This window comes from Phoca vitulina, unplaced genomic scaffold (assembly GCF_004348235.1).
Source record: "Phoca vitulina isolate PV1807 unplaced genomic scaffold, GSC_HSeal_1.0 scaffold1, whole genome shotgun sequence".
NCBI lineage: Eukaryota > Metazoa > Chordata > Mammalia > Carnivora > Phocidae > Phoca > Phoca vitulina.
The window spans coordinates 75,665,349-75,691,136 of record NW_022589704.1 but is presented as its reverse complement, the minus strand read 5'-3'; the positions used below and the strand labels follow the sequence as shown (position 1 = coordinate 75,691,136).

The window sequence follows — 25,788 nt, the reverse complement described above, 5'->3', positions numbered from 1 at the left end:
GCCAGTGGCCATGTCTCTCTTCCATTGCTTTTGATCTCTTCCCCTTGCTAACAATTTGTATGTCTGTGGGCACTTAGAACATTTACAACCATTCTTAACAGGTTGGACATAATGTAAACATTGTAAGAAATCTTTGTTGGTTTCACTTAAGTCAGGAAGTAAACTTTAATTACTTGGGTGCTTGAATACATGTCAGTTTGGTAGTACTGTTTCCTTCTAATATTCACAGAGTGGAAACTCTCTTTAATTCATTTCTTAAAAGCTCACTTAAAAAATAACCTGAATGAGAAAAATTAGTAAAAATGATTGTCCAATTTAGATAGCAATTCAGGATTCAAGTAAGCCTTCTCATTATTTAGGATTTATTTGGAAAACTTTTCTGAACGATTTTTACTAGGATATAAGAATGAAGTGTTCCTTCGCTGAGAGTTCAATCTCTTTGTTATGGCAGAGATTGGGCCAAACTGAAGTATGTAGTTACTCCTAAGTGGTAAGCAATTGTTACCTCTTACCAGGAATCTTAAATTAGTAAGATCATTTACAACCATTTTGAGTTATATAAAGTAAAATAAAGCTATGGCAAAATGTAAACATTGAGGAATATCCTTCTCCGATAATTTAAAGGGCTAACAATGGTAAGGCAGAGACAGAAAAAGAAGTCTGAGGATTGAGTAAGTTACTGTCCCAACAAGGAACAGTGGTAAATGCCACACCATACAACTCCAATCACACTTTTTATGCTGTGTTTAGGATTACAATTTGGCTGTGAGAAGGAGACTCAGAAAAGAAAGGCTTTGAACAAGTTAGATGTGTCTGTCTCTTAAGATTGGTGGTAGGCAGTCCACAGCTGGATGAGGCGGCTCTGTGCCATGAAATCCAGAGGAACGCAATCCCTTTGAGCTCCCTGCTCACTCATGCCTGAAGTCTGGCCTTTGTTCTTGAGGTTTCAAGATGACTTCTGGAGCTCCAGATATGCTATCCGTGTTCTACATAGCAGAAGAAAAGACTGAGAGGCAGAGGATGGGCACAGATGTTGATTCCATTTATACATCATTAGCCATGACTGAGTCACACCGCGTAGTTAGCTGCAGGGCAGGCTGGAAAACGCCTGCTTTAACCCAGGTGTGCTTGTGCCCAGCTAAAAGTTGAGGGTTCCATTACTACAGAAGAAGGGGAGAATGGATATTGGAGGGCAACCAGAAGTCCCAGCCCAGGCTGCCTCTATGGTAAATGAATGATGTGTTAGTAAGCAAAACTATTTCATGAGCATGGGACCAGTTCAATGCTGAAGGCCCCAGGGATGGGTTCTAGGTTGCCCATTTCTGTACCTCCTGAAATCCTGGGGCCCATCTGGCCTTCCCTTCATCCCCACCAGCCACTAGTGCCACCCTGACCCTCCAGAGAGGGTCTGGGTGTGGGTATGGCAAGACTTGGGGTCATGCTCTTGCATCTGGGGGGAGGCAACCTGGTGGCAGCCATCCCCACCCTGGCCTGGCAGCTCCCTAGGAGCCTCTCGCCCACCGCTGCCCCAGGATGCAGGCACTATACTGAGGTTGCAAGGGCCTTGGACGTGGTGGGTTGGAGCGGTAGCCCTTGGGGAGAGGATGTGCCTGGCTCAGCTTTCCTGGCTGGCTGGAGGCGGAACCCTGCTGTGGCCAGGTATCAGCACCTATTAGCTCTGGGATGGGAGCCAAGCCCCTGGCAGCTGTGTGGGTCTGCACTTGCCCCATTAATATGCAAGTTGACCTTAGGGGCCACTTTCTTTCTGAATCTGGCTTGAGGTCGTCTCTCCTGGTCCACTCTGTGCACTCTCAAGGGATAAACCACAAAATTAGTCTTAATCTCAGTGGTTCATAATAGGAGTTAAATGCTCTGTTAATTGCATTTAAAACTGGCATTTCATCATATAAAGATAAATGGTAAAATTCATGCTAATAATTTAAAATCTTAACATTCTTAGAATGAAATTAAGTAGTAAATATAGCATCATCATGACAAATTGGAAGAGAGACTGCAGAAGAAAGGAAAAAAGCTTTATATTTTAATGCCTTTAATGGCTTTTCTTCCCCTCTCCCCCTCCTCCTCCCATGATTTGGAACAGGAAACCTCACATTTTCATTTTGCACTAGGTCCTACAAATTATGTAGCTGGTTCTGTAGGTGAGTGTCTCTATTTCAATAAGAGTATCTTGCTTTTGAAGTTTTGGAGGCAAGTTTGTAAGATTTCATGAAAGGATTAATTAGAACAGCTACCCTTTGGCTGTGCAGGTGTGTGCCCTTCTTGTCAGGTGTCAAATAAGATTACCTGCACCCTCATCTCATTACCTAGTTTAGCCATTTGCCATCCACAGTCAAATAAGATATTCTCATTAATGCCAATAAGACTTGTGTACAGATCAAGATGGGTATTAGCATGAGACGCAGAATAGCTTTGTCAATAAATCAGCGTGGATGTTGCCTCAATAACCACAGTGTAATTTTCAGCATGTCTGATATAGATTTATATCCTCTTATTACATAAAAGAAATGCTGGAGGTCTTCCGTGTTTTCCTAAGTATTTTTGAATAATTGTACCTTTTCCTACCTCTCTCTGACTAATTCTGTTTCTGAACATATAAATGGAAAAGACAGTTTCTACTCTAAAAGATGAGATTATATAAATGAATTTATTCTCTTGTTTTCCTTCAGCTATGGCCCACCTACTCAGGGTTCTATTTATAAAGCTAGCTTGGCATGTAATTTGGTTGCCTAATGGAATGGAGGTGAATATCAAGTGGTCCCACTGTAAAATAATCATGTGCAAGATGGATGAAGTAGAATGTTTGGTTTCAAGAATTTCCTGCACTATTAATCCCTCGGGTAATACATCTTAACTTCTCCCAGTGCAGATCGCACCAGCATGATGCTGCACATTTTCAGTTTTTGCAAAATGCACCGGTGTGGCCGGCCCAGACTGACCTCTCCACCTTGATGTTTCCTAATAAAACAACGACTGACAAGATACATTTTTAGCCACAAATACAGCTCCTTCAAGGTTGTCCTGGGTCAAAATGCTCTGTGATAGGATGGCATTGTGAGGAGTTACGCTGATGGAGAACACCGTATTACTTCTGTTTTCATTGAAGATAAATGCATCAGTGCCACAACAAACCAACCATTAGTGTTCATAGTACAGGTGAAGTCCAAGGCTGAGAAACTGGAAGAGAAATGAGTAAGGATGAAATTTCACTCGTTTTCATAAGCCATGGGTAAGGTTTGGGCGTATAAATTAGTTTGGTCATTTAACAAATTTAGTGAGGCCTAACATCTATCTGGTAGGTACTATTGCAGAGACAAGGACAAAAATTCCTACCTTCATGTACTGGAGCTTTTGTTCTCATGGACAGAGAAGAACACATGTAACTAGTTAAGGAAGTTTATATAGATTTTTTTTTAATGAATGAGATTGTGGGACTATTATTTGCAGAAATTACTGAGCAAGAGAGAGGAGTGGTGAGGAGCTTGAGCTCTAGAATCGGAGAAACTGGAGTCTGACTCCTGGTTTGTTTAAAAGCTGTGACTAAAAAAAAATAAAAATAAAAAAAAAATAAAAGCTGTGACTATTGGCAAGGAGCTTGAGCTCTCTGAGCCCTGATCTTGATATCTGTAAAACAGGACAAAAGTGGTCGATTACCATAAGAATAGAATGAGAAAATGCTTGGAAAGCACTTGGTGTCCTGCCTGAAGCGTAGTTGACACCCCGTCATTATTCTCCTTATTGTTGGTAATATTATTTAATGTCGGTATTCTCACAGGAAGACTTTGATTAGTAGACTGAGCCTCCAGCTGTAAGTTCTATGAATTAAGACGGCTATATGGCCTTGCCTCTCAAACTTAAATGTGCATGCACATCCGTGGGGGATCTTGTTCAAATGCAGGTTCTTATTTACGTAGATCTAGAATGGGGCCTCGAATTCTGTGCCTAGGTGGTATCTGTGCTGTGGCGAAATCATATGACCTGGCACTCGAGGTCAGTGTGAAGCCAAGCGTGTGCCTCCAGACAATAGGGGATATCAGTGACCTCAACTGATGAGGCATATTAATAACACCAAAGGACAGTAAGGAAAATACCTTGTTTATTGTAAAATATACAAATATGAGTGGTGGGTGAGGGGTCATTGTTCTCTGGCTGCTACCTCTGGAGAATTGTTCCTGTCCTATCTCTTTTTTTTTCTTTTAAAGATTTTATTTATTTTTTTGAGAGAGAGAGAAAGAGCACAGCAGGGGGAGCAGCAGAGGGGGAGGGAGAAGCAGGCTCCCTCTGAGCAGGGAGCCTGATGCAGGGTTTGTCCTAACTATCTTAGACAATAGTAATGAATTTGAACTTGCTGGGGAAAGGGCCCCAAGCCTATCCATTTGGCCTACCCTACCAGAAACCTCTATCAAAGTTGACTTTCATTTCTACCTCTGTATCTTTAAGAATGCATAAAACACACGATCAAGCAACCATATAATGAAAAATACTTGATATAACATTACATCAAGATCCAACAATCCCACTTCTGATATATACTCAAGAGAATTACATATTTTTTAATTTGTAAAAAGTCGTACATAGATATCCATAACAGCATATTCATAAAAGCCTCATAGTAGCAACAATCCAAATGTCCATCAGTTGATGAATGTATAAATAAAATGTGGTATATTCATAAAGTAGAATATTATACTCAGCCATAGAGAGGAATAAAACACTGATACATCCTACAATATGGGTGAACTTTGAAAACATTGTGGTAAGCCGGACACAAAAGGCCACATGTTATGTGATTTAATTTATGTAAAAAATCCAGAAAATGCAAGTCCATAGAGACGGAAAATAGATTAGTGGTTGCCAGGGGCTGTGGGAAGGGGAGAATGTGGAGTGACTGTTAATGGGTATGGGGTTTCTCTATGGGGTGATAAAAAATAGATAGTGGTGAATGATTGCACAACTTTGCCAATATACTAATAATAACTGAATTGCACAACTTAAAATGGTGAATTTTATGGTGTATGAATTATATATATCAATAAAAATGTAAAAAATAAAAGCATATCAAATACCAAATGCTTCAGCAGCTGGAGACCTATAAACAGAATACTTGAAGACTTTACCCATATTCTTTAATTGTGGTTTTGAGGGCTCAGCTTCATTATATGTCAGTGGTAGATTGAAAATAGGAATAAATTCTTTGCGATTCCTCAACTCATGAGGTGGAGTCCAATTTCGCCACTCCTTAAAACTGGGAAGGTCTCTTGGCTTGCTTTGTCCAGTAGAATATGACAAATTATGTGTAAGAGCTCCAGGCCTGGGCCTCAAGAGCAATTGCAGCTTTCACTCTTGCTTTCTTGGAACACTACAGGCATGTGGCAAAGAATGAGTGAAACCATGGGGAGAGCATTCTCAGCTTTCCTTAGCCATCCCAGCTGTCTCAGCTAGAGGCCCAAATTCTTGAATGGGCTCAGCATAGATAAACTTTCCCTGCTGAGCCCAGTCCAAATTGTCTATCCATGCAATCTGGAACAAAGATATGAATGTTGTTTTAAAGACTCAGTTCTGGAATTGATAGTTACATAGCAAGTTCTATTTGGTGAAATAGCTACCATTTCTTAACAGGCCTTTGCTGATGACCACCTCAAAATAAGAAAAACTGACACAGATGGCAGCATCTAGCCAGAGTTCCTTTTGTACCCCATTTTCCCTCCCCAACCTTGTTTTTTTTTTTTTTTCAAAACTTTTCTAGCTTTGTCTTCTCCTGAATTAATAAAGGCCTGACCTCTGAAAGATCATGGCAATATTTAAGAGACTTCATGGGATAGGTCCAAATGGGCACCTGGTCTTGTGCCAGAAGAATCTTGACTGAAAGGTTATTCCTTTCCTGCTCCCTGTTTCTGAGAATACCATTTAAGAGCCTGGCTCTAGAAGATGCCAGCTAACTAGAAGCAAAGTGATTTCTCAGTTTACTTTCTGGGTTATTTCCATGCATATTTGCATATGGACAATGTATAAAATGTCTTGGTAACTAATCTAACTTTTGATTAAGCTGTTACGGTGTGCAGAGCACTGTTCGTTGGTCCTTTGGGCATTCAGCAGGTATCACTATAATGCCCACTACTATTACCATCACTAACAGCAGGCACTTACTGAGTGCCTAATGCATGTAATGAACCTTATCTACATCCAAGCCAGTCTCCAAATACTTCTATCATTGGTAATGCTCATCTTTACACAATTTATATAATTCTTTATCTTTAATGACACCATTGTCATTGCATATATTGAACAGTGATGGTATATAAATGAGTAAATTATCTAATTAGACCATTTAACAAATATTTATTGAGTGACTACCAGGTCTTGGCAATTTTCTAGACACTGGGGATACAGCAATGAACAAAAAGATCCTGCCTTCATGGAGAATATATTCCATTTGGGGTGGGGATAAAAATTAAAGCTGTAGATTTTCAAGTATGCCAGATAGCAATAAATAGTATGGAGAAAAATTAAGCTGAGAGGGTCTAGAGATGGCTATTGGCTAGGATATTGTAATTTTAACTGGAGAAGGCAAATTGTGATGCAGGCCCAACAAAACTTGACCAACTCAGTGGGAATCTCTGAAGCAGATACAGCTCATCAGAGTTGTCCCACACCAGGTCAAAATGACTGGGCCTTTGCACACCTGCTTTGCTTAGTCATTGGGTACAGGTGAGGGGATTTTAGCACCTGAGCAGATCCTGAGGGGATAACAGAGGGCATCAGCTGACCACACTTTACATTTGGGTAGCAAGTTCCTCATTGAAAGGGCATCTGGTGGTGCATCTTCATGTTTGCCCCAGAAGCCAACAGAGCTTTTGAGCAGAGAAGTAATGAGATATGAGTGGTAGCAAAAAAAAAAAAAAAAAAAAAAGACACTGGCTATAATACTGTGAATAGACTGTAAAGAGACAAAGGAAGCCTTAAGGGAAGACAAAGTCTGGGTAAAGGAGACAGGGTAGAAGACTATTATAATACAGATGAGATGTGATTAGGGCTTAGACCAAAATAGTAGCCATGGTGGTGAGGAGGAGTAAAATTCTGAATAGATTTTAAAGTTTGTGCTGACAGTGTTCACTGATGAATATCTGATATGAGAAAGCAATCAAAGATATATTTTTTTTTTGACGTGGTGAGCAACTGAAAAACAAAGTTTTCATTACTGAGCTAAGGAAGTTTGTGAGAAGGATACCAGGAATTAAGTTTGGGACACATTAAATTTGTGATGTCCATTCAATATCAGAGTATAGATCTTTGGTTGGTAGATGGACATACAAATCTGTAGGTCAGGACATAATTGTATACTGTAGATGTACAATATAAACTTATACAATATGGTATGTCGGTTATATCTTGATGAAGCTAGAAAAAATGTTTCTGATCAAATAAAAAGATAAATTTAACACTGGATTTAACAACATGGATGTTATTTGTGGACACTGAAGAGAAGTTTCAGTGGAGTTGTAGGGCAAATGGCTGTTTAAATTAATTCAAGAAAGAATGAGAGCAGAAGGCTTTAAGAGAGTAGCAGAACTCTGGGGAAGTTAACTACAAAGGATAGAAGAGAAACAGGGCAATAAGGGAAATGTGGGTCAAAAATAATTTTTAAATGAGAGACATTTCAACACATTTATATGTTGATCCAGTAGATCATCCAGTAGTATGTTGATCTACTGGGAATGATCCAGTAGAGAGGAACAAATTGCAGGAGAGAGAAAGGACAGTTGTGAGAGTGGTGTTCTTGAGCAGGAGAGAAGAGGCAGGATCGAATGCACAGAGGTAATAAAGCCAGCAGAGAGAGAGAGAATGAAGCATGCCGAGTTCCTCCTTAATCTCGAGGGAGTAGTCATGGTTTAGGGACATAGATGCAGATAGGTGAGCAGTGGTGGTGGAGGAAGCTAGTGAGGGTCTTCTGATTCCATTTAATTTTCCTCCATGAAATTAGAATCAGTATCATTAGTGAGAATGAGGGTGATGGGAAGATGTTGGAGGTAGAAGAGAAAGCAATGGTATAAAATTGTTTTCTAGGAAGCAGGGAAACCCTAGTTAAATAATTGTTGGATGGGGGTGTATTAAAGAGAAAGTTAGAAAAAGAAGGAAATGATGCTGGTAACTAAGATAAAGAGGTTATGTTTATTGGTAATAACAAAGTTTAGATTGCAATCATGTGTATGAAATTGGGTGTAAACTCATTGGAAGAGAATGTATCAGCGAGTGGTTGGACTGTTTGCAGGATGTTAAAATCAAAATACATGATAAGGATATTCCTGGAAGGTATGAAAGTGAATGTGGACCTTGTCAAGGAATTGGGACAAGTCACCCTAATGGTAGAATTTGAATGGATAAAATTAAAAGCTAGATTTTAGGGAAGAGAAAGTGAAAAGGTCTGGAAATGGCAATGAGGAACCAGGATAGCAGCTACCTACTTCCGGGATCAAGAGGATGGTGGGTGGGGGAAGAAAGAAGCTTCATTTGGGAGGGCTCAGGTGAAGCAGTGTCCAAAGAGGAGAGTCAGGCTCCATCCAGCAGAGCAAGCAGGTGAAGGGGGCTTGCAGAGGTGCTGGAGATAGAGGAAGCTTTGCCCAAGATGGACCGAGTCTTTGTGGGTTTCCCAAACTGGGGAGTGGATGAGGGATGCCCTAGGCATCTCGGGCTTCTTACAGGGTTTGGTATGAAGAGGGATACAGGAAATAATGAGAGCTAGCTGCTGTCTTCTAAGAACAAACTCAAAAATCAAAGTTTTGTGATACACTCAAAAGGAAACAAATCTCGGTCAGTTGTCTCAGATGTGGCAATTGGTACCACACAGGTGAGAATGCCCAATAGTGACCGAAGCTATTTCTGTATGCTCTGTCACACAGTTTCTTCTCTCCTTAACTCAGTGCTTTCTGGATGGATTTTTCCAAAGCATATTTGACAGAAATACATCTGGAGTTTAAACCAGTTCCTAACATTGTATATCAGTCTCTGTGTTGAATCAAATATTATTAATATCTAAGAAAGGGCTTTTACCAAAACCAGAAGCCTAAGATGCTGTGTGCATGCACACATATGCATGTGTGGGTAGACACACACACAACCTCTCAGCTATGCATACAGACTGTATTTTGTGTACCTTATTGGAGGATTGAAGTGACATTTTCACTGTATGTTAATTCTTGGCTTTAATCAAGTCCTCCTACCATATGATATCATATACTTTCCTTTTATGATCCTTTTTCAAAATGTAAAATTATTGTTTGTGTGTGAATGTGAGAGAAAAAGACTCTCCTGTGTATGTGTGTGCGAAAGACAGAGACAGTGTTTATTTAAAGCCTGTCTCTTCATGAGAATATAAACTGTGTTAGGGCAGGTAGAGATTGACATGTATGCCCGGGCATAATATATCACCTAACACATAGTAGATACTCAATAATATTTGGTCAAGTAAGTGAAAAATATGATTAAATTCTGTGGTCCCTTTCAAAAAATTCATTTGATTGTGTGTTTCTTTAGCATATATGGGTGGAATGGATTGCATTGTTCTCCTGTCTTGATCTTTTCAGGCTGTTATAACAAAATATCAAAGACAAGTAGCTTATAAACAACACATATTTATTTCTCACAGATCTGAAGGCCAGGAAGTCCAAGATCAAGGCTCAGGGAGATTCATTGTCTGGTGAAGACCTGCTTTCTGATACATTTTTTTTTTTGAAGATTTTATTTATTTGACAGAGACAGCGAGAGAGGGGACCACAAGCAGGGAGAGTGGGAGAGGGAGAAGCAGGCTTCCCGCTGAGCAAGGAGCCCAATGAGGGGCTTAATCCCAGGACCCTGAGATCATGACCTGAGCCAAAGGCAGACACTTAACGACTGAGCCACCCAAGTGCCCCTCTGATACATTTTTGCTGTGTTCTCCCTCTGTGGAAGGGGGAGGGCGTTCCCTTCATCCTCTTTGCTAAAACACCAATGCCGTTCATGAGGGCTCCACTCTGGTGACCTACTCATCTCCCAAGGCCCCAAGTCAAAGTACCATCTCTTTGGAGTTTAGGTTTTCAACATATGAAGTTTGAGGGGACATAAACATTCCATCTGTGGCATATCCCAAATATATTTTGGTATCCTTTTGATTATAATTTTATTAATGGGAAGCAGAGGCTTCAGTTTTAAATAATAACAAAAGTAATAACAAGCACTGTTTATTAATTGCTAGGCATTATTCCAAGCACTTGGAGTGATTAATTTGATTCTCATGACAGCCCCATGAAGTAGTTAGTGTTATTGTCCCTTTTTACATTTGGAGAAACTGAGGCATAAAATATTAAGAGTCAAAGAGTTGGAGAACAGCAGTGTGTGACATCTGAACCCAGGCAGTCTGGACCTTAACCGTGCACACTCTTAACTGCTTTGTTACGGGTGCTTCTCAATGATTGGTCTTAAGAACAGATACAATTTTCTTTTAATTTATAGTTCAACCAATTACAGTATTAAAAATAAAGGAGAAAGATGACAATTACATAAGATTGTAGGAAGATTATTATTAGCATATAACTAATTTGAATATTCATCAAGTCAGTGCATTAAAGACAGCATAATGCCTTTGCCTAAAGCTGGAGACAATAAATTTATTGTGAAAGGACAAATGCCACTATAAATTTTTATTATAAAGGTTGCAAATGAATGATGATTCTTTGTCATCCTAATATTTCTTTCTGCAGTTATAGTGAAATAACTTTTTTTCAATTAAGTGCTTCCACACATTTTCAATATTTTTTCATTCCTTATTCTCTTTTCATAGATGGTGATGCTTGAAATTATATAATGACTTCCCAGGTTTTCAAAATTGGACCATGTAGGAATGAAGAATTACATATGATAGCCTAATGAAACAAGTTCTATTATATTTAGGCTATTGTAATTAGAAAAAAATGACAGTAAGATGCAGTGTAAGTTAAAAGAAATTTATACATCATTTAAATGTCTGCTTTCCCATTAGATGATAAACTTTATATCCTTTACACATTAGAAAAAAATCTTATGAAATTTAAAATGGATATACTATAGGGCATAATGATCATGGTTCAGATAGTGTAAAATACATCTTTAGCAAATAATGTCCTTTTTATAATTTTATAAATTTTTCCATAACGACACAATACTTTTTAAAAAAGATTTCTGTCCTAACCTTTAGCACTTCAGCTATTTTCCCAGTCTCTTTTGCAGGCTTCATGGGTCTCTACCCAAATGTTCAATATGTAATGAAATTGCTCAAGACTATCCTACATCCGCTTCTTTCTAATGAAATTGCTCAAGACTATCCTATATCCGCTTCTTTCTGCAGCCATATTGCTACAACTAAAATGCCTTTAAAGCCAGCAGGTATTGTGAATGTATTAAGAGGCCTGGTAGAAAAGACAGAAAATTGTTAAAATGGAAAATGCATGTAATATCTAAATATTCTTTTTTTCCCCTAAATATTCTTAAGTTCAGAAAAATTTAAAGCATTTGGCTGGTAAAAATCAAACAACCTTCCCTGTTGGCTTGATTCAGCTCATTGAGGGCACTGCTCTATATTCTCTCCCTTTAGGAGATCTCATTTTTGCCTCTGGCCTCATTTACCATCTGGCTAATGACTCTCATATTTCTAGACCTTTCTTTGAGCTACATATTTTTGCATTCATTTGTCCATTTGGCACCTCCAATAAAATATCCTGCATTCAGCATATCTCAGACCAAACATCTCCAAACCCAGTTTTCTTTGAATGTTTCCCACCTCCACAAATGTGGCCTCCGCCCATCCAGCTGCACCAATTAGATATATAGAGGTTTCTTTGACAAATCCCTCTGCCATACATCACTTGCCTTCTTCGCCATGCCCCCTTCTCCTTTTTAATCCCTTTCTAAGACCTGTCAGTTACACCTTTTTAACATGTCTCTTGGGCTCTCTCTTCATCCCCACTGCCACCAGCTCCGTTTTATTTACTGTAATCTCTTACTTGGACATTTGCAACACCTGTTTACGATCTTTCTTTCTATTCAGCTTTCTCTACGGTGCGTTCTCCACACTAAAACTAGTGTGATCTTCTTAAGATAGAGATCTGATCTTGTTACTCCTTTGCTTAATATTTTTCAGTGGCTCCCAATTGCTCTTAAAACAAAATCCAAACTCCTTAAGGTAGCTACAGAGTTTTTAAAAGTTAGGCTTACCTCTTTCTCATCTAGCCTCGTTCTCCTCTCTATTCTCGTGTTGCGGCCCATCTGGTCTCCTGGAGCTGCGTGTTGACCCTCAGTCCCTCTGCCTGGAAAACTTTTTGCCATACCAACTTTGCCCAGAGCACACGTTTTCTTCCTTCAAGCCTCAGATAAGTGTGATTCCCTAGGAAAGCCTTTCTTGAATCCCTAGCCTAGAAAAGGATCTGCTTGATATATACTCATAAAGAAGCTTATTTTTTTTTTTCCTAATCACAGTTTTTCATTTTGTGTTTGTCATGCTCATCAATGTGATTATTTGGTAAAAGCATGTTCCCTCATTTGACTAGAAGCTCTACCAGAGCAGAATTTTTCTGCTTTTGCTTAGAGATTACATGTATCATAAATCTGTTTAAGTGAACAGGTGTTTAAATAAATAAAAGTATAACCTAATGCTCAGTGCAACCAGTACTTAGACTTTCAAGAGGAAACCTAACAAGCATCTGAGTCCCTCATACATTTACTGTTTGGGGATGCTGTGATTTTCCACTGCTCTGCTTGAGCCTGAGGCAACTCCATATATCCTTGGTGGGCAGAATTTGCAGATGGCCTAACAGGGGTTCGCTGAGAACAGAGCCAGCAGCAACTCATGAAGAGTTGTTCTGTCATTTGTAATAGCTCCTCCAGCTGCAGCCCACATATTTTAGGGTGGCATGATAAACATCTGCTGCTGACCTCCTTACTGTGGTTTCTAACAGTGGTTTGTACTTTAAGTAGCAAATTGAGCTCTGCTGTCTTTTCCTTCCCAAGGTCTTTTGTAGGTTGACATTTTAAGTGCACATCTAGTTCTATTGTTTTTAACAATAATCCTGAGACAGGTGCAGGAGCCATCAACTGCCCTCAGGTAATGACCCTCCCAAAATGAAAAAATGACTCTACAGTATTCCTGTACATAGATACCTTCTGTTAAAATATACTGCTTGTATATTCTTCAAGTTATGTGTTACAGCTCCATTGAAAAATCCTAAACTCTTGAGGGTCAGGTGATCATCAGTTTTGCCTTTGCTTCTTTCCCAACAGACAAATGCAGTGTTCTGAAACAGTGGCCATTTTATAAACATCAGTATCTGAAAACTTAGGAAGACTGGCCAGTGACACCAATAAGATACGGTAGTGTGTCTGGGAAGTCAGATATTTTGGCATATAGAGATTCCAATATATTTTTGTGGTGATAAAAATGAATATTGGCTGATCCAAAGGGGTACGTGCACCCTGATGTTTATAGCAGCAATGTCCACAATAGCCAAACTATGGAAAGAGCCAAGATGTCCATCGACAGATGTATGGATAAAGAAGATGTGGTATATATATACAATGGAATATTATGCAGCCATCAAAAGGAATGAAATCTTGCCATTTGCAACGACTTGGATGGAACTGGAGGGTATTATGCTGAATGAAATAAGTCACTCAGAGAAAGACATGTATCATATGACCTCACCGATATGAGGAATTCTTAATCTCAGGAAACAAACTTAGGATTGCTGGAGTGGTGGGGGGTGGGAGGGATGGGGTGGCTGGGTGATAGACATTGGGGAGGGTATGTGCTATGGTGAGCACTGTGAATTGTATAAGACTGTTGAATCACAGACCTGTACCTCTGAAACAAATAATACATTATATGTTAAAAAAAAAAAGAAGAAGATAGTAGGAAGGGAAAAATGAAGGGGGGAAATTGGAGGGGGAGACAAACCATGAAAAACTACGGACTCTGAGAAACAAACTGAGGGTTCTAGAGGGGAGGGGGTGGGGGGATGGGTTAGCCTGGTGATGGGTATTAAAGAGGGCACGTTCTGCATGGAGCACTGGGTGTTATACGCAAACAATGAATCATGGAACACTACATCAAAACTAATGATGTATGGTGATTAACATAACATAATAAAATTTAAAAAAATGAATATTGGCAACTCTGAAAACCTTACACGTATTACTTTGTTTCTAGGAATATATTAAGGCAAATCCCAAGCATTATTTTATTTTTCACCCAAAAATACATGAGTATGCATCTCTAATGAATAAAGACATTTATTTTTGTAATATAAGCACCATTATCACAGCTAACAAAATTAACAATCATACCCTAATTCTATTTAATACCCAATTTATTTTGAAATTTTCCTAATTGTCTTAGAGTTGTCTTTTTCGTAGAGTATCACCCCAAGCAGGATGCCACATTGCTTTTGATTTTTATGTCTCTTCTTCTTTTTTTTATTCTTAAAGATTTTATTTTTAAGTAATCTCTTCACCCAAGGTGGGGCTCAAACCAAGATCAAGAGTTGCATGCTCTACTGACTAAGCCATCCAGGCACCCATCTCTTAAATGTTCTTTATGCTCTAACAATCTCTCATCCTTTTGTTCTCATGCCACAGCTGAGTTGGAGAAATTGAGTCCAACACCCTGTCTTTGTCTGATGGTTTCCTTGTGGTATCATTTATCATGTCTCTCCATCCCCTTATTTCTAGTAAAATTGTAATAATATATAGAGAGGTAATTAGATTCGGATTCATTTATTTGACAAGACATCCTCATAGGTTGTGCTCTGTACTTCCTAGTGCATCACATTAGGAGGAACAAAAATATCTATTTCACTTTGTACTAATGCTTGCATTTGAGTATTAACAGCCCAATCCTTCCATTAAAAGATTCCCATCAATTTTTTACTCAGTAATTTTAGAATCCATTGATTATTATCTGTATTCATTATTTAATTAGCATTTGCAAAATGGTGATTTTCTAATTTTACCACTTTATCTGTGTCAATTGGCTGTAACTATCTCTAAAGAACAGACTCTATTTGGCTAACTTTTTCAATAAGAAAAAAGGATGCCTTTTTAATTTTTTTCTTTAAAAGATCAATTTTCACAGTCATAAGTTGTTTTCTAACAAATTTTATAGTATCTAATCAGTTTTAAAAATATTTCTTACAGACTTTACTACATCAAGTGTTTTCATCCATTGCAATGTTTATACTTTTTGATGCTCACTCTCACGTAATTTAGGACAGTGGGAGTCCCATCAAGTTGGCGCCTATAATCTTTAGACATGGTGCCCTAGGGTTATCTTGTACACTTTTTGCCCCAGATCTGGTATCAGCCATTTCTCCAAAGAGTACTAGTTCCTTTTAGTGGGAAATAATAGAGACTACAATCTGGGTCCTGTAAATATTCTCCAGGAGTGGGCTGGCGTTGCTTTTTGGACTTTCCAATAGACAAAGCTAGAAAACAGATACATAATTCTAAGGGGAAAGTTTCCAGTGTATATAGAAGTTACTGTTCAGGTGTACAATTACAAGGTATATAATTTGATTTTTTTTTCTTGTATCTAATTCCTTTACTACGGATGGGTGGATGGATAGATGGATATATAGAAAAGAAAGAGATGAAAGTGTTTTTCTCTCCTAGGTTAAAAAACAAATTCACCAATGTTTTCCAGTACTTTTAGAATTTCATTTTTTTATTAGGAGATCTCTGATTCATTTGGAATTTATCCTCATACACAATAGGAGGAATGGATAAAATTTTATAAATTTCCATAGGTTTATCCAGTTGTCCCAATACCATTTACTAAAAATCTGTCTCCCCTTGACTTTAGATGACACTTTTATCATTACTAAATTCTATACATACTTGGTGTTTTGGATATTCTATTCCCATAGTTTTTCAGTTTATTAGTGAAATAATACCATGCTGTTTCATTTATGGAGTCCTTAAAGTGTTCTAATATCAGCTATAATTATCCCCAACACATACTTTTTCAGCCTTTACTCTGCTGATTTTGCTTGTTTATTTCTTAATGAACTTTCTAATCAACTTGTCTTATTCCGAGGAAAAACATCATGGTATTTTTATGGGGATTGATTACATTTCAAAATTAACTTAGAATTAACACCTTTATGAAGTGGAATTTTCATATTCAAGAATAAGGTATACATTTCTGTTTGGTCATGTATCAATCACATCTTTCATGAGTATCTATATTTTTCCTTACGTCTTTTATTGCACTTTTAAAAGTTTATGCCTAAATATGTTATTATTATTATTATTACTACTACTACTTATTATTTCATTGTAAAGAAAGCCTTCCTTTCCACTGCATCCTTAAAGTGGCTGTTGCTATTGCTTATAAAATGCTAAGGCTATTGATTTGGGGATGTTAATTTTATATCCTGCCACTTTACTAAACTCTTATTGTTTATAGTAGGTTCTCATTGATTCTTTTGGGGTTTGTAGTTGTAATATTATAGTTCTGCCTATGATGATAATCTTCCAAATTTTTATGTCCGTCTGTCTGTCTATCTATCTATCTATCTATCTATCTAAAACCAATTGGGTTTACATAATGCCTCCTGTTTAGTGGGAAATACAACTGAAGTTACAGTTAACTTGTTCCAGACTTCAGCAGTAATGCTTCTAGAGTATTTCCATCAATTGTTGACTTTTGCATTGAAGTAATACAAATTTTATTATATTAAGGAAATGTCTGTTAATTATTAATGAATTATGTTTCTTCTTAGATCTATTAATGTGTATCACATTAAAAGATTTCCAATTTTTTAAAAGATTTTATTTATTGATTGATTAGGGAGAAAGAGCTCGAGCAGGGGAGAGGGGAATGGGGGAAGGGGCAGAGGGAGAAGCAGACTCCCCGCTGAGCAGACTCCCAGGACCCCGGGATCATGACCCAGATGCTTAACCGACTGAGCCACCCAGGCACCCAAGATTTCCAAATTTTGAATCAAACATACAAAACAATATTTTCAGCAGTTATATAAGAAACTCCTGTTTTCCCTTTACCAGTATTCATCATTTTTTTTACCCTTTGTCCCTTTATCACTTTCCCTCTCCATCTGTGTGTGTATGCGTGCATGCATGTGTGTGTGTGCACGCACATGTGTGCACATACACATGTATGCATGTGTCCAGGGCACAAGTATATATTTTTTCTGAACCATTTGTGATTAAGTTGGAGATATGCCTATTTACTGTGTGTGTGTGTGTTTTTTCTAATAGTTATCTTAACATATACATTCAGTTCATTGTTTTACTGATACTGTTTACCACTTTTATAACAATGATGCCATTAGTAACTTCCTCTATTGTTCTCTCCCTTTCTCCCAGAATTTAATTAGATAGGATAGCCTCTTACACCAATTGACAACCTATGAGTTAGTGAACTTATATATTCCATACACTCAGCCCTTCTTACTATTTAGTAGCTGTAATGTATTTATTCTGTCAGAGAACATATTTATACTCTATTTGGTCATGTTATCACCACTGATTGGTGTTAGCTTTACAATTACATTTATTTTAGTCATTGTTTTGTAGTTAAAATGCTGAAAATTCCTCTGAATTCATGGTAGACTCCTCTGTTAAATTCTCAGGAATAGATCGTGGAATCAGTGTTCTCTGTGCTCTTGCAAATTTATAATGGTATGATTGAGAAATCAGTTTGGCCTAATTTAAAACCCTGAGCTCACACTTCTTCGTTAAGTACTTATATCTCTATTATCTTATGTTATGAAGTGTTACTGTTGATGTTTGTTTGCAATTCAGTTATCTTTCCCTTATACCTGATCTGGTCTTTTTATTTAGATGCTTAAGAATTCTTTCTTTAAACCTGATAGTTTTACTGGAAGTTGTTGGAGTCTGACCATTCTTCAGTAATTTTCCCAACTGCATGAGTACCCTTGCAAATATGTAGACTTAAGCCTTTTATTTTCCAGGATTATATGAATTACACTATTATTTGTAACGACCATGTTTTTCTCCTTAGGTTCACCTACTATATCTATATTATAACTTCTTTCTTGTTTTCTACCTCTATCTAACCATGCATCCGTATATACATACATGCACATAATTTTTGGTGGTCATATTTATTCCTTTTTATCCTTGTTTTCCTGACTTTACCTTTCATGGATATTTCTTCATTCAAGTTTATTCTACATGAGCTTTCCATACTGAAAAACAGTACTTTTTTTCTTATTTCTAATTTGGTAGCTAGTTTTAAAAGCTCTAGTTGCAAAACCTTCTTGTTTTGTAATCTTATTTTTGAGAATTTTCTATTTCTGATTTATATTTTTCATGAAGCACTTTAGAGTTTTTTTAATTTACATTTGTTTTTTTTCCTCTGTTCACATGCTGTGCTCCTGTGTATTTCTGATTTGTGGTCAGGCTTTTTAGTGGATTTTCATGTTTTTGTATTTATGTTAAGTTCATTTTCTTTTTTTATTTTAATGGAGTTTTCTTGTCTTTTTAAGGGAATGTTTTTGTGATGAGGAATGGGTTGGTGTAGCTTCACTTCTTGATTGCTCTCTTCCATTGTAACTATAAAGTATTAAAAATATGACTTCCTTGTGGAACCATGTCCACAATTCTAAGCAGTGCTTCCTTAGGACTTCCCTCCCTCTACTACCTGGAATCTGAAACTTCTTTCATCTTCATTCCTAGGGTTTTTGCCTTACTCAATTTGCCTTCTATTCACAGAACTTTTTAATTTATTATTATTATTTTTTTTATCCTTTTGGGTCTCCATAATTTCATCAATAATTCCAAAATCCTTCATGGGTGGACCTGACTAGTGCTCTTAACTAGTTCCTTATGTTGGAACTCACCCTCGAAGGGGAGCGAGTTTATTCTTACTCAACTTTCATGGACTATTCTTAGATCTGTATGCTGAGGATTCCAAAAAGAAAATATTCCCCTCTTGCATGTGAGTTTTTGGTGGGAGTTACTCATGGTTTCTGAGCTCTTAGTACCACTGCAGCTACCCTTTCTCTTGTCCTGTACAGGTCATGCTACCAGTGGTGGTGTCACTAGATTTTTTCCAGATGTCCATGTTTTTTTTCTTTATGTTTTTGGCTTTATGAAAAGATTGGGGAGATTTGAAGAATACACTTATAAGCCTCTTTATTCCATACTACCTACACTCTCAATTCTCTATCCTCTCCACTTTCATAATTTGCTGTGAATACTAACACAGTACAAAATAGTATGCACTTTGGCTTTTAAAAGAGCTGAAGAAGTAGACATATATTTTCATTGTCATTATAAAGAAAAACAAATTTTTCAGGATAAATTTTAAACAGAAAAAGTAATATTCTCATGAGAACCATGCTGTTTTTTGACATCAATATTTTATAAATTGTCAATCAAATGTGAAAACAGTGGATGTAAATATTTAAATGATTCTGTGGATATAAAGTTTAAATGGGGTCAACATATTAGCATTAATTTCTTTTTTGGAGTTAAAAACATTGTTTCTGATTAAAAAAATAATCTTAATGGAGTCTACCCTAAGGCTGAAGATCAGCAGTATGGATAAATTTGACGAGTGATCTTTAAAAAAGAATTCTTACCAAATTATTATTGTCACAGTTTGATATACACACATCCTGAATTGACTCCCACTGTGTCGCATCCTCATCACATCCCTTGAGTAGGTTATATTGCAAAGGTGATGGAATGTTGCTCCTATGATTATGTTAATGTTGTGTATGACCCTATAGTAGCAGAATGGAGTCAGAGATTCTTCTGTTAACCTTGAAGAAGCAAACACCCTGCCTATGGAGAAAGGCCACATGGCAGGGAGCTGTGGGCAGCCTTTAGCATGTGGGTGTCTTCCACCACCACAGGGAATTGCATTCGGTTGACAACCTGATGTGTGGATGCAGATTTTTACAGTTGAGCCTTCAGATGAGAACCTGTGAAAAAGCCTGAGCAGAGGATACATCTAAGCTGTTATGCCTTGATTCCTGACCTGCAGAAACTGTGCTGTTTTAAGGTACTAAGTTTTGGGTAATTTGTTGTGCATCTGTAGACAACAAATACATAGGACATTACAAAAAGTAAAAGTGAAGGGTTTAGAAGGGAAAAGAAAGAGGAGGTAGGGACACATCAGAGGTAAATGCTTTGACTATGTGATCTCAGTAAGTGCTGGAACCTCTCAAATCCAGTGGCTTTTCTCCAAATACATTAGAAAATGATAATAAACTTTCTAAATTAACATTAATTACTGGGTGGATTTTTTTTTCTTAGTTGTTGGCAGATCTTGTGTGTAATGTCATTTGCTTCCAGATTAATTTTCAGCAAATCTTAGGGCCTCAAAATTTGTGTGTGTGTGTGTGTGTGTGTAGATAAGAGCATGCATTTATATCTCTGTTCTTTCCATTATTTTGCAGTGCTCCTACATTGATAAATATTTATTGAGTGCCTTTTCTGATCTACATATTGAGTTATTAAAATACTATGGAGCTAACCCTATTATTATCCACATCTTATGATGAGGAAACTGAATCTACTTGAATTTAGGTAGTTGTCTAATGTCACATCATACATAAATGGGGAAATGAGGATTCAAACTAGTTTGTTTGGCTCTGGAATCTTGAGTATTCACCATAGTCCTAGCAGTCAGCCCTCTGTCCTTTACTTCATTCCAACTAAGTCAAGGACACACCCTCTTTATTCTCATAAACCTTATGATTTGAGCAAATAAAAGGAATTTTACTCCCCCCAAATATAGATAACTCTTGATTTAATCCAAACAAGCCATTTTCAATGAGAAAACCAAAAGAATTAGTGATATTTTTGAACTCATGTGGTTAGGGTAAGTGTAAGTCAAGATCTAGGACGGCCAGAGTTTGCTCTTTATAGTTTAAAAAAAAAAAATAAAGCAAAGATGAATGGACACACATTAACTGATTAAATAGGGCGAGGCCAGAATAAGCAAATAGTGGAGAAAGTGGTTATAGTGGTAATGTGGTCTACAATGGAGACTTAACAGTAACAGATGAATGAGAAACGTTAGTGTACAATTGCTTAATGTATTCTTCCTTTTATCTCATACTCGTCTGTTTCTTGCCTCTTTTTTTGCTTTTCTCAGTCTTTCTTATCTTTTAGTTCCACCTCAATGTCCTAATGCATGCCCAAGTGGGACAGGATTTGGTAAACATTGTCAGGGATGAGGAATTCTAGGCCATTTCTTGTCTTGTCGCATGCTGAGCCTGACTGAGTCAAAAATAAATGTATTTTGCTCTTCATTTCTGCTGCCTTCTCATGGGAGGTGTCAGAGGAACAAGGTTGAATTGCTTAGGGCTCAGAAGTGAGAAGAAACCACTGGGCTTGGAATGCAGCACAGAAATCAGAATTGTGAGATTCCAGAGAGGCAGATGCATAATGCATGTCAGACTGCGGCTCCTTAGGGTGTCCTCCTGGGTGAGGTGAGGTGGGTGAAAACGAAGTCTGAAAACCAGCATTGGAGGTAGTCCAGGCAGGGATGTGGAAGTCTGGTGAGGAGTGAGTGACAGGTGAATGTCTTGGCTTGCAGGCAGAAGATGATTTCGGAAAAGCTTGGGAACAGGAAGTCACTACCCAGGGACAGACACGCTGGTTATCAGCACCAAGCAAATCCAGTGAGAAGCTCAGACTGCAGGCCATGAGAAAGATGAGAAGCAGCACAGTGAGACTTCTGTTCAGGAAGTGCTTAGATGTGAGGCAAGACACCATCAGGATATTCCTGGACCGATCACTCAAAACAGAAACCAAGTAACGGGAACTGGGTTACCAGGCAAAATTGCTTAACAAAGAGACCAGAGCTGGTTATAAAAATAGGTTATATATAAAAAAGCTGGTTATAGAAACAATGCTAGCCTAGGGAAATATCAAGAATGATAGGACTTAACATTATCAAATTACTGAATTCCTGGATGGGATTATTTAAAAATCCTAGCTAGCTTTTGATTCCAGGATCTGTGACAGGGCTGAGCATGAAAGGTCATGGAGCTTAATTAGCATTTGGTTTGGGCATCTGAGGAATGCGGGATAGAGGAATGCTTTAGCTTTCTTAATGCTTCGATTAAATTGTTTCCTCTTATTTTAACCAGGTGGTATCTGTTATTTATGCTATTTGCATTTCTAACTCCACTGAAGGAAATTCTCAAGTGATAGAACAAGGGTGAAACTCTAATTTTGGATTTAGCCTCATAGAGGGAAAGTTTGTTTAACTTTAAACTTCAAATGTTAAGCATAGGTTAATTTATATCACAAGGCCAAAGTATCATATTTCTTTAAGTCTGATGTTCTGAACATTAAAATTTAAATATTTTATCAAAGTTTCTATTAACAACAGAATCTGAAACTGTTACAGGGATATATGCCAATTGAGTGTACTGGATTCCTAGATTATAAAAGAAAGGATGTTTTTTAAAAAAATTCATATATCTCGGGGTGCCTGGGTGGCTCAGTCGTTGAGCGTCTGCCTTAGGCTCAGGTCATGATCCCAGGGTCCTGGGATTAAGCCCCACAGCAGGCTCCCTGCTCGGCGGGAAATCTGCTTCTCCTTCTCCTTGTGTCTCTCTCTATCAAATAAATAAAATCTTAAAAAAAAAAAAAAAGAAAAAATTCATATATCTCTTCCACAACAGTGAATTTTTATGCTTTGTTGAATAAAAGTACAATTTTTAAAATAATACTCACTTTTGAGAGGACATTATTCTAATTGCATTGTGGTATATGTGCCTGAAAGTGCACATATCACAAATGTACAGCTCAACAAATTTCCAAAAAGCTGAGCATACCCATGTAACCAGAGCTCAAATGGGGAGCAGGGGAACAATACAAAACAATACTAGCCTCTAGGCAGTACACCGTGCCTCCAAAATGACCACTAAGCTACCTTGTACCATCATGGATGAGTTTTTTTGTTGTTGTTGCTTTTGTGAGATAAATCTCACAATTTCATAATCTGATATAATAATATATAATAAGAATGAATGTTACGAATGAATATGTTGTTAGTAAACATAAAGAATATATTCTTTATATATTTATTATATTGTATATTAATAGAATAAATATTCCTTATTAACAAATGTATTCCTGGAGTCTAAATTTTTCTTTCAACATGCTTTGGAATTCATCTGTAATATTGAAAGAAGTTTATAGTTCATTTAATTCTCATTGTTGTATTTCATTTGGTGAATATGCCACAATTCATTTATCCTGATGAACATTTGGGTAATTTCTGACTTAAGGCTATTTTGAATAGTACCACTATAAACATTTTAGTGCATGTCTTTTGGAAAATATATGTATGTTATTCTTGTTGGGTGAAGGGGAATTCTAGTCCATAGGTTATGCTTATCTTCAATTTTAGTTGAAGCTGCCAAATTAGTAGTGCTTGAGGGTTTGAGTTTTTCTATATCTTCGTCAACACTTACTTTCGGTTTTTCTCTTTTTAGCCATTCTGGAGTCTGTGTACTGATGTTTCTTTGGGTTTTAACCTTCATTTCTCTGATAACTGAAGAACTTCACAGCTTTTTATACATTTATTGAATAGTTGGATATGCTCTTTTTACAACTGTCTGCTCAAGCCTTTTGTGCGTCTTTTCATTTGGTTGCCTTTTTAAAATTTGAGTTTTTTATGTAATTTTTAAAAATTTTATTTATTTATTGGAGAGAGAGAGAGAGAGAAGCACAAGTTGGGAGGGCAGAGGGAGAGAAAGAAGCAGACTCCCCACTGAGCCCAGAGCCTGAGAGGGGCTTGATCCCAGGACCTTGGGATCATGACCTGAGCTGAAGGCAGACACTTAACTGACTGAGGCACCCAGGCGTCCCAGTTTTTTATGTGATTTTATACAAGTCCTTCATTGAATATGTGTGGCATAAATGTCTTCTTCCACTCTCTGGGCTTGCCTTTTTATCCTTAATCATCTCTTTTAATAAGCAGAGTAATTAATTTTTTTTTGACACTGGCTGAAAGACAATGCTTTATTACTTGTATGTACAGAAAATTCAACAGCGTCCACTCAGCCCAGTTTGGTGGCCAGTTCTTTAGCCTTTGCCTTTTCCAGCTTGGCGATGCGAGCCACAGACTTCACACCCAGGACGTTGCCTCCCCAGTGGCAGCAGATCTCATCCTATCTGTCATTGTGATTGGTCCTGATGGCTTCCACAAGCTTTGCCAGAGCTCCTTTGTCTTCCGAGTTGACCCGTGTGAAGGTGACAGTGGTGCAGGTCTTCCTGTGGACCAGATGCCCCAGCCTGGCCTTCCCCTTGATAATGCAGTAGGGAACCCCCATCTTACGATACAGGGCAGGCAGGAAAACCGCCAGCTTAGTGGGATCCACATCATGTGTAATCACTACCAGCTGAGCCTTCTTGTTTTCCACCAAGGTGGTGACAGTGTTAACCCCAGCTCGAAGGACGGGTGGCCTCTTAGTGGGGACATCCCCTTTGCCTGCAGCTTTCTTCTCAGCCCGGGCCAACAATCTCTGCTTCTTCTCCTGCTTTGTCTCCAGTCTGTACTTGTGGGCCAGCTTAAGCAGTTGAGTAGCTGTCTGGGGGTCCAAGGCCTGGGTGAACTGGTTAATCGTGGGAGGCACTTTTAGATGTTTGTACAGAATAGCCCTTTGCCATTGCAGCAGGATGTAGCGGGGCCATTTGACAAAGCGGGTGAGGTCCCTTTTGGGCTAGATGTCCTGTCCGATGCCAAAATTCTTGGGCCTCTTCTCGAACAGGGGATTGACCACCTTCTTGTCCTCCTGCTTCTTCATGACAGCAGGGGCCAGGGCCACCTTCTTCCCCTTCGCCTTCTTCCCTTTCGGCATCTTGGGTTGCTGGAGGAGAGAGCCAGAGTAATTAATTTTAACATAATTAAAATTACCAATTTTTCTTGTTGGTGTTTTTAATGTGCTGTTTAAGAAATCTTTGTTTACTGCAAGGTTACAAAGATGTTCCCTGTTTTTTTTTCTATATGTTTTATTGCTTTACTTTCCACATTACATCTAAAAACCATGTAGAATTGACTTTTTGTTTATGGTATGAGGTAGAAGGTCAAGATACTTCCACACCCCCCCATATAGATATTAATTGTCCCACAACTACTTATTAAAGACACCATATTTTGGGCGCCTGGGTGGCTCAGTCGCTTAAGCATCTGCCTTCGGCTCAGAACGTGATCCAGGGTCCTGTGATCAAGTTCCACATAGGGCTCCCTGCTCCACGGGAGCCTGCGTCTCCCTCTGCCACTGCTTCTGCCTTTGCCTCTGCCTCTGCTTCTACCTCCCTCTCTCTCTCTGTGTCTCATTAATAAGTAAATAAAATCTTAAAAAAAAAAAGATACCATATTTGCCTCACTTGCATTGCCATGATGTATTTTGACTTGGCATTATTAGAGGAATTTTCACAAAAAAAAAGAATATTCATGGCAATGCCATTACCTTTCTCATTGATACTTAAGCTTTTCTTTGATTTATCCTAAATTTTAGATTGCAACTCTTGGCTAGCAATGTCTTAAAATTTCAGAGTTACAGTGTCAAAGCATTGCTGGATTGCTTATCATTTAGAAGCCAACATCCTTTCTTTGGCAGACAGAGGTAGTCTATTTCCTTAACACTACTTTTCCAGTCAATTAAAGGAAGACCCTTGCCTTCCTTTCCTAACTCACAGAATAGCTGCTTCCTTTACCTGGAACAGAAAAAAAAAAAAAAAAAAATATATATA

The 25,788-nt window shown here is 38.0% G+C and overlaps 1 protein-coding gene and 1 pseudogene across 1 annotated transcript in view; one reads left to right on the top strand and one right to left on the bottom strand.

The window, feature by feature from the left end:
- The window catches only part of GALNT13 (polypeptide N-acetylgalactosaminyltransferase 13), a 781,779-nt gene that overhangs the window by 19,768 nt on the left and 736,223 nt on the right, over positions 1–25,788 (top strand). The window lies entirely within an intron of this gene.
- LOC116636010 lies at positions 23,961–24,899 on the bottom strand (annotated as a pseudogene).